The 8,786-nt window shown below is 38.1% G+C and overlaps 1 pseudogene; it reads left to right on the top strand.

Annotated features, from left to right (window-relative positions):
• Nucleotides 1–2,138: 2,138 nt before the first annotated feature.
• Nucleotides 2,139–7,450, top strand: LOC118923797 (vomeronasal type-1 receptor 1-like; annotated as a pseudogene).
• Nucleotides 7,451–8,786: the final 1,336 nt, after the last annotated feature.

The raw sequence follows: 8,786 nt of genomic DNA, 5'->3' as shown, positions 1-8,786 counted from the left end.
TGCTCCCTCACTCTCTTTGGCTGATTTCCCTACTGGAACGGCACTGCCTTCATCCTCCTTGTCTACTTCTAGTGTCACTTTGCTATCATATTTTTTGTTCCTCTCTTTAGCTTTCCACTTTGATTAAACATTGCTTAATTCTCCGGATTTTCTGTTCCTCATTTATCTTCTTTCACCTCTTCCCCCTATTTTTCTTGTTTATTTTCGATGGTTTCTCCATATGCCGCCTGGTCCTTCTTGTTCATGTGTCTTGGCTCCTCGCCATTCTCTGATCTAACAAAGAAAATTTTAGAAACAACTTTTCAAGTTCAAAGTAACAAAAGGGTTTATATTTGTTGGAAATTGCATTATATTTTAAATACTGGTGAGAAGTAATATTCTGTATTGGATGCTCTGACTTATAAATGTTCCACATACTACTGTCTATTCTTTATTAATATCTTTTCATTGATTTATATAATATTACCCAAGAAATTGTTGCACAAATTTTAGGGTTATCCCATAGTATTTTTGTTGTTATAATTCCTATATTTCATAAAATTATATTGTCTAACTGAGGAAATACATTATAAATTAATGACCTGTGTTACCTGTTACAATACTTTCTCTAGAGCTTTCAGTATAGACTATCTTAGTGAAAATGGCAATCACATTATTTATTCTAGAATGCTTGCCTTTCTTTTCATTCTTTAACACATGTTAGGAACCTAAATGGGACATATGAGTGGGTATGTTATATTTCTGAGTTAAAAGACAATCATATGGAGTTTTTAAATTTATGTTTGTTCTATGTTCTATGTTTATGCTCATAATGTTACGTTTATATGTTTATATTAGCTGCCGCCTCACAGAAAGTTAGTAATCTCCCTTATATTTATAATATACTTTAAGGGGTTTTATTTTTTTGTCATAAATGGGTGCTAAGTGTATATGAATGTACTTTTCAGATCACTGAGATGGTCACGCACCTTCCTTCTTCCTGGTGTTAGTATGGAGAGTTATATTAATAGATTTCCTAAAGCTAAGACATCTTTGCATTTCCAAGGAAATGCAAACTGTGCATGATATATTATTCTCATTTATTCCTTGGTGCATGTAGTTTGAAATTATTTACATGCACATTTATCTATTTTATCAAGATGAAATTTAGAAAACAAAATTATCCATTTAAAAGTGGGCCATTCAGTGGAAATTACATTATTTGCAATTTTGTACAACCACAACCTTCTATTGAGGTTCAAAACATCCCATCAAACCCCCAAAATAAACCCAGATTCCCCAGTCACTCTTCTGACCACCCTCTCTCCAGTCCCTGACAACGATATATCTGTTTTCTGTCTATGGACTTATACAGTTGGGAATATTTGATATAATGGAATTATGTAATACGTGACTTTTGGTGCTGGCTTCTTTAACTTCTGTACAGGAATTTCTCATGCAAGTGTGGTCATGTTGGTAGCTGGCTTGAGGATGGTTGGTGTCTCATGTGGGTCTCAGTGTTACTTTGAGTGAAATGGCCTTATGTAAAGCTTTAGAAATTCGCTGAAGACTTCCTCTGTGTGTCTGCTCCTGCTCTTATAAGCTGAGATGGTTGTATCCAGGTTTGCAGCAAGGCAGTGCTTATGCGCCCATGCAGGCACTTAACAAGATCCTGCTTGTGTCATGTTTGCTCCACACCAACTGGCCAAAACAAGTCAAAGCCAACCTACATTCAAGGGATGGGAAAAAAAAGCCACCTCTTGAGTTGAGCCATAATGTCTCATTACAACTTATCCAGGGAAGGGAAGACTTTAACAGCTACTTTCCAGTCTACCACCTTCTGGTGTTATAGGCTGAGCTTGTTCTCCTTGGTCCCTGTCCCTCCACAACAAAGAACTGTAATCTCTTAGGCAGAAACACAACAGTGAAGCAGAGTGAAAGTTTGAATACACTCTAAGGGAGGAGCTGGCCAGAGTCAAGGGAGACAAAGGCCCCAAACTTTTAGGGGAGGATCTATTTATCAGGACTTATCTGGCAGGTACTTCTTTTGATTGACAGGGTGAGGCCATTTGATTGACAGCTGTAGTTATATACCCATTTTTTCTTGGTGCACATGTCTTCTCCCCCTCCCCCCCAAATGCATGGGGGGGGTAGGGGGAGCAAAACCACAATTTTATTTTAATGAGATTATGAGAAGGTGTGGCTTGGGTGGTTCTAGTTTTGTTTGATTGCTCTTCCTTGGGACCTGGTTGAGACCAGTTTGGCCTGGTTTCTATAGGCAAGAAGTTATCTCCCTACAAAGCCTTTGTCCTCTTCATGTTGGACCCCTACCTGGGCAGTTTGGGAAATTTTTTCCTTGAACCTAATATTCCCCTTCCCTGGCTGTTCATGTCTATCTTTCTACCTAACGTTCCTAACACTGAGATCAAGAGCAAATGAAATGTGAGAAATTGGAGACAAACAATAGAGATAGTTACTTAGAGGAATATTGCTGAAAAGAGGAGAAAGGACTCAAGAAATGTGCAAAAAATACAGGACATTTGCATGTTGATGTGGGAAATTTTAAATGCATGAGTACATTCAAATTTTTGAAATGAAGTTCAGACGTATATGTAGAACTTGAATAAAATCTCCATAAAGCTGAAATATTATTGTTCATGAATAAATATTCTCCTTCAGGATGCTCAATTTATTTCTCAGAATTACAGTAATGTTTTTATAAATAAGGCCTGTTTTATCTCAACCCTAATACTCCTCTAAAGCTACTTCAATAATGCTTGACATATGCCTGTAGAGCTTATTCATTTCCTGCCTATTGTTACAGACCATTTGCACATCCTACTGCAGGGAGTGACCACGTCTCCATGCAGCCCTGTTATTTCCATCAAGATTACAAACCATTTATATTCTTTTTAAAGCTGTGAAAGAGTCCTTCCGAAGTACAGGCCAATGACCATATTTCCAAATACCACTGTTTGGGGAATATTCTTTCTCTCTCAATTTGGGATTGGCATTATTGGGAATACATTGCTACTAGCATTACAAATCAACACCCTCTTATTTCAACCCCATGCAAAGAAGCCTATAGACTGGATATTCACCCACTTAAGCTTAGCTAATGCCATGACAATTCTTTTCAGTGGGATTCCAGAAGTAATACATTACTTTGAAATAAGACATTTTATGGACGACACTGGTTGTAAGACAATGCTGTACATGTTCAGAGTCACCCGGGGTCTCTCCCTCTGTATGACGTCCTTCCTGAGTGTGTTTTGGGCAATAATGATCACTCCCAGCCACTGTAGTTGGGCGTGGCTCAAACCCCAAGTCTCTACATACATTTTTCCTTCTTTCTTTTTTTTCTGGATCATCAACATGCTGATCTACATCCAGGTCATCATAAATGTTGGAGCCCCTTATAACACCACAGAAGTCAGACAAAAATATTCTCTGACATACTGTAGCATGAGAGAATCTGATAGGCTTCAGGTAGCTGTCCTTGAAGGGAGCATGGTCATATGAGACATCCTGTGCATGTTCCTCATGATCTTGACCAGTATGTACATGGTGAGGCTCCTCTTCACACACCGCAGGACCGTCCAGCACGTCCATAGGACCCGCCTCTGCCCACAAGCCTCTCCTGAAACCAAGGCCACCCACACGATCCTGCCCCTGGTGAGCTGCTTTGTCTTCTTTTACTGGACCAACAGCTGCCTTACCATGTACATCAGTTATAGACATGATGTACAAGGGTTGGAGAACATCACCATTTTTGTCTCTGCTTGTTATCCAACAATCTGTCCTTTTGTGCTGATCAAAAATAACTGTCGATCATTTCTGAGGTGTGTCTTTGCAAAGATGAGAAAGTTTTGTCCACAAACTATTTCTGTCAGAGACTTGAACATCCTCCCACAACTTCTCTGAGACAAAGGGCATGTGATTAGCATTTCCCACCCCACAATTTTAGTAAGGCAAGTTTCTGAAAAATAAAAGCCTTAATAACTTTTTCTCTGGGCATTCCTTCAAACCACCCAGCTTAGTAAACAAATGTACATAAGCAATAAAGCTGGCAGAAAACAAAAATAACATGTCCAACACAGTTATACCTGGAATAGACTCTATTTTACCTTTCCTACAATGATTCTCAAGAACTCCTGAGACAGGGCCAAGAGGGAAGCACAGGAAAGCTTGAACATACCTCCTCCCATGTTCACATGGAATCTACAACTACACAGGTAATTAATCCTGAGGAAGAACTGAGGCCTGAGTGAACACATTCTACACAATGAGGGATAAAATGGCCACATAAAAATATTAGGAGAGATGGAAACATGGTAGTGAAGGTACCCCCCAATCCCTCATGCAGCCCTGTAGTAGGGAAAGATACCACTGAGTTACCTGGACACAGACTCACCTGCCCTGGGGCACAGAAAAACAGCCACATTTTAAAGGCAACCACAGTATAAGTGAAGGAAACTACTGATGTTCAGAAGTAAAGCACGGTGCCAAACTGGGGTAACTGCTAGAACTCTTTATGGTACCAGAGATGCTGGTGAGCACCATTGTTTATGTTACCTGCACTCATTGCTAGGCTGGATGGGAGGAGGGTGAGTGCCATTGTTCCCCTGCACCCCCACGTTTATAGTGTGGAGGGAAGCAGGGGCTGCGTGAACAGACCATTTCTGATTTAAGCAAGGCAGTCTCCCAGACCCTGCCTGCACCCAAACACACCTGCCAGTGATCCAGCAGTTCCACCAAGGCAATACTAGTGAAATAGCCATGGATTCATTTTACCCATCCTCCTCTCATCACCAGTCATCTTGTTAGTGCAGCAATGACGGTGCCCACTCAGGAGACCCTCAGACACTGTCCCATCCATCCCCAGCAACCTCATTAGCATGGCTCTGACCAGGCACACTCAGAAGACCTCCACACTTGCTCTTCCCATCCCAGTCCCCACACTGGCAAGGCCCCAGGTGGTGCTATCAGGAAGCCCCACAGACTACACCCCTATAACTACAGTCACTCCACCAATGTGGCACAAGCTGGCACCCACCCATGAGATCCCAGGTGGCACCCTTCACCCCTGGTAACCCTGTCATCAAGGCCCTAGCCCATTTTCAACCCAGGAATCCCTCAGCCCACTCCTTGGGAACCCTAGCACTGGAAAACCCATGCCCATGCCCAAATGGCCTCCAGCCAACTGCCAAACAGGCACATGCAGTCTACCCATGGAATGTACCTTCAAGAAAGGGTGAGGTAGCTCTTTTCCCAAACCTATAGAAATAAACACAAAGATATGCTTCAAATGAAAGAGCAAGAAAAAGATCAGGAAACGAGCTAAATGAAACAGTTAAGCAACCTACCTGAAATAAAGTTTAAAGTAATGATTATAAAGATGCTCACACTTGAGAGAAGAGTGAATAAACTCAGGGAGAACCAAAAAATATATATAAAACATAAAAAAGAACCAATAACAGATGAAGAATACAATAACTGAAATGAAAAATACACTAGAGGGAATCAATGAAAGATTAGAGGCAGCAGAAGAAAGGATTAGTGACTAGGAAGACAGTGTAATGGAGAGCACTCAAGCTGAACAGCAGAAAGAAAAAATAATAAAAGAAATCAGGAGAGCTTAAGGAACTTTGAGAACAACAAACACCCTGACAGTCACATGATAGGGGTCCCAAAAGGAGAAGAGAGAGAGAAAGGGGTAGGAAACATATTTGAATAATAGCTGAAAATCTCCTTAACCTTGGAAGGAAAGAGACATTTCAGCCCAAGAAGTGAAGAGTGTCCCAAATAACATGAACCCAAGGAGGTCCACACCAAGACTCATAATAATTAAAATTTCTGACATCAAAGACAAAGGGAATCTTAAAGGAAGCAAGACAAGCAATAAATTACATACAAGGGAAACCACATAAGGCTAGCTGGAGATTAAACTCCATGCTGCTAAAAACCAATGGGTCAAGAAAGAAATCAAAAAGGAAATTTAAAAATATTTGAAGAATAATGAAAATAGAAACACAACAATTCAAAATCTTTGGGATGCTGTTCTAACATGGAAGATTATAGTGTTACAGGCCTACTTGAAGAAACAAACATCTGATAAACAACATAATTGTACATCTAAGGAAACTATAAAAAGAAGACAAAGCACAAAGATAGTAAAGGGAAGGAAATAATAAAGACCAGAGTGGACATATGAAATAGAAAATAAAACAAAACAGAAAAGAACAATGGAACTAAGAGCTGTAATTAGAAAAGATAACCAAAATTGATAAATCGTTAGCTAGATTCATCAAAAAAAGGACTTGAATAAATAATATCAGAAATGAAAGAGATGTTACAACTGACACCAAAAATATAAGAACATTTATAAAAGAGTGCTATGAAAAATTATAAGCCAAAATTTTGAACACCAAGAAGAAATGGATAAATTCCTAGAAACATGCACCTCCCATGACTGAACAAGGAAGAAAAAGAAAATCGGAAGAAACTGATTACTTTACTGGAATTAAAGTGATAATCAAAAAATTCCCAACAATCTAAAGTCCAGCACAATATGAGTTCACAGGAAAATTCTACCAAACATTTAAGTAAGACTTAATACCTACACTTCTAAAACTATTCCAAAATATCAAAGAAAAAGGAAACCTTCCACTCATTCCATGAAGCCAGCATCACCTTGACACCAAAATTAGACACTACAAAAAAAGGAAATTATAGACCAATACCTCTCATGAACATAAATGCAACATTCCTCACCAAAATATTGGCAAGGCAAACTAAAAAATACATCAAAAACATCATTCACCAGGACCAAGTGAGTTTTATCTCAGGAATGTAATACACCACATTAACAAAAGGAAGAATAAAAATCATATGATCATCTCAATAGATGCTGAAAAGCATTTGACAAAACTAAGCATCCATCGATGATAAACACTCTCAACAAAGTGGGTTTAGAGGGAAAATGCCTCAACATAATAAAGGCCATATACAACAAACCTACAGCTAACATCTTACTCCATGAAAAAAGCTGAAAGATCAGGCACAAGATCAGGAACAAGACATGGAACCCCAGTCTCACCACTTTTATGAAAAAATAACACTGGAGGTCCTAGCCACAGCAATCAGACATGAAAAAGAGAAAAAAAGCATACAATTTGATAAGGAAAAAGTAAAATTGTCACTATTTACAGATGACATGATACTATACAGAGAAATCCTTAACAACTCCACCAAAATACTATTAGAACTGATAAATGCATTCAGTAAAGTTGCAGGACACAAAATCAGTATACAGGAATCTGTTGCATTCCTACATACTAAAATGAACTAGCAGAAAGAGAAATCTGGAAAATGATTCCATTTACAACTGCATCAAAAAGAATACAATACCTAAGAATAAAACCAACCAAGGAAGTGAAAGACTTGTACTTTGGAAAGTATAAGACACTGATGAAGGAAATTGATGAAGACACAAATTAATGGAAATCTATTTCGCACTCATGAACAGGATGAATTAACATTGTCAAAATGACCATCCTTCCCAAAGCAATTTACAGATTCAATGTAATCCCTACCAAAATACCAACAGCATTTTTTAATGAACTAGAACAAATAATCCTAATATTTATATGGAACCACCAAAGACCCTGAATAACCAAAGCAAACCTGAGAAATAAGAACAGAGCTGAAGTCATCATGCTCCCTGACTTCAAACATTACACAAAGCTACCGTAACCCAAACAGTATGTTACTGACACAAGAACAGATACACAGAACAGTGGAACAGAATAGAGGGCACGGAAACAAACCCATGCCTGTATGGTCAACTACCATGATAAAGGAGGCAAGAATAAACAATGGAGAAAAAACAGTCTCTTCAATAAAAGGTGTTTGGAAAATAGGACAGCTACATGCAGAAGAATAAAACCGGACCATTGTCTTACAACATACACAAAAATAAACTAAAAATGGATAAAATCTTAAATATAAGACATGAAAACATAAAACTCTTAGAAAAGAAAATAAACAATAAACTCTTGAACTACAATATTAGAATTTTTTTTTCTGTATATGTATCCCCAAGCAAGGGAAACAAAAGCAAAAATAAGCATGTGGGACTACAACAAACTAAAAAGCTTCTGTACTACAAAAGAAACCATCAAAATAATGAAAAGGCAATATACAGTATGGAAAAATATACTTGCAAATGATATATCTGATAAGGGGTTAATATCCAAAATATATAAAGAACTCATACAACTCAACACCGAAAAAAACACAAATAATCCAATTTGAAAATGGGCAGAGGACCTGATAGACATTTTTCCAAAGAAGGCATATAGAAAAAGATTCTTGATACCACAATCATCAGGGAAATGCCAGTCAAAACTACAATGAGATATTACCTCACACCAGCTTAATGTCTACTATCAAAAAATAACAAGTGTTGGTGAGGATGTGGAGAAAAGGGAACCCCTCTAAACTGTTGGTGGGATTGCACCTTGATGTAGCCACTTTAGAAATCAGTATGGAGGTTCCTCAAAAAACTAAACATTAAATGTCATATGACTCAGCAATTCCACTTCTTACAATTTACCCAAAGAAAATGAAATCATTAATTTGAAAAGATATTACATGTTCCAACGTTAACTGCAGCACTATTTACAATAGCCAAGATATGGAAGCAACCAAAGTGCCCATCAATAGATTAATGGATAAGAAAGATATAGTACATACACACAATGGAACATTTTTCAGCCATAAAAATAAAGAAATCTTGCCATTAG

Source organism: Manis pentadactyla, chromosome 13 (genome assembly GCF_030020395.1).
Source record: "Manis pentadactyla isolate mManPen7 chromosome 13, mManPen7.hap1, whole genome shotgun sequence".
In the NCBI taxonomy this organism is placed as follows: Eukaryota; Metazoa; Chordata; class Mammalia; order Pholidota; family Manidae; genus Manis; species Manis pentadactyla.
The sequence above is the reverse complement of the archived record's forward strand: the minus strand, read 5'-3'. Positions and strand labels throughout refer to the sequence as shown.